Source organism: Erythrolamprus reginae, chromosome 3 (genome assembly GCF_031021105.1).
Source record: "Erythrolamprus reginae isolate rEryReg1 chromosome 3, rEryReg1.hap1, whole genome shotgun sequence".
In the NCBI taxonomy this organism is placed as follows: domain Eukaryota; kingdom Metazoa; phylum Chordata; class Lepidosauria; order Squamata; family Dipsadidae; genus Erythrolamprus; species Erythrolamprus reginae.
The window spans coordinates 54,994,683-54,996,224 of NC_091952.1; the positions used below are offsets into that span (position 1 = coordinate 54,994,683).

Below are 1,542 nucleotides of genomic sequence, written 5' to 3' on the forward strand. Positions count from 1 at the left end.
TGGATTTTCCTTTCTTCAGAATGATTCTACATACCAAAAAAGATCACCAGGATACCCTTCAATATCTCAACTATCTGCATATTTTTAATACAGGATAATATATCAAAATGGAAAATTATAATCATTGTTTTAAGAACTAATGGAAAATAAATGAATAATCCCAGTTGCTCTAGTAAGGTTGGACAAGGTTACTTTTGATTGAATTACATCTTAAAATTCTCAGTTTATGCTTGCTGATTTTTTTTTGAACGTTAGAAAACTGCATGGTGTTTCTGTCTGGCATGAAAGTCGACATTCCAGAACATGTTTGTGTCGACTCATCTTTCCTTTCCCAGTTGTAAAAATAAAAGAATTCCAGATTCTTAACTAGAATAATGTGCCAGAGATATTTCCAATTCACTTTTTCTTTTAGTCCTTCATATATTTCATAAAAACATTTTTCACATTTCATTTATCTGTGAGAAAATAAGCTGAACTACTATTCCAGATTTCCACATTTTTCTTTGGTAATCATAAATTAATATACTACATAATGACTTCCATTTGAGCCCCATGGCGAGTTGACATCCTACTGAATTACAAGAATGTATTTGCAAGGAAATTGTTTCTGGGTGCAGGATCCAGTCCCGATAAATCTCTCCAAAGAACAGAGAGATTGTTGAGATGATTCACATTTCCAGATAATCAACTTTCTTGAGTAGACTACAGAAATTGTCATTCTATGGATAGCTTATGAGTAGTTGGGAGTTAGGATTCTACTAAGCTCACCTCTGTAACACAGCCTTTATTGGACATGGAGCTTTACCAAGCCTCATTTCCTAATCACATTTTGGATTTTTTTTTTTGCTATTGTTGTTTTGCTTAGATCAGCAAGATTGTTCTGTATTCATTGAATGAATCCCCTTCACTCTTGGAGGAAGATAATACAAATTTGATTTTTTTTTAATTTTTTATTTTTAGCCCTATCGAAACGAGGCCTCAAAAAATTAATTGTAACTCATAAATGTTCCTCTCCACGGAAATCCTTAGTAAAAGGCGAAAGATTTATACGATCTGAAGAGAAACCAGAGTATAGTACAAATTTGATTTTAAGAACCTTTGGAATAGATGAGCTTCCTCTAATAGGTGGAGATTAGTGTTGGGCAAAACGAACTTGCAAAGTTCGGGCTCGAGCCGAACTTTGCAGTGTTCGACATGCCGAACCCGAACCCGAACTTTTTTAAAAGTTCAGGTAAAGTTCGGGTTCGGCGTTTGTTCAAACACCATAAAATGCCGCCGCCCGGGAGGAGAGTGGGGAATCCCATTGTGGGATTTCCCACCTCCTTTTGCTTGCGGTGCTTGCGGGATTTGGGGGCAGGGCTTTGATGTCACAGAGACTACTTCCTGGCCAGCCGAAACGGGGAGGAAGGAGCTCCCTGACATCAAAGCCCTGTCCCTGGAATCCCATTGTGGGATTCCCCACCTACTTTTGCTTGCAGCGCCGCTGCGGCATCCTTTTCTGTAAAAATAAAAGGAAGCAAGGAATTCCCCACCTCCTTGTTT

The 1,542-nt window shown here is 38.0% G+C and overlaps 1 non-coding gene across 1 annotated transcript; it reads right to left on the bottom strand.

Annotated features, from left to right (window-relative positions):
* Positions 1-958: 958 nt before the first annotated feature.
* On the bottom strand, positions 959-1,073 carry LOC139166073 (U5 spliceosomal RNA). The gene has a single exon (XR_011558881.1). It is a non-coding gene; the product is annotated as a U5 spliceosomal RNA (small nuclear RNA).
* Positions 1,074-1,542: the final 469 nt, after the last annotated feature.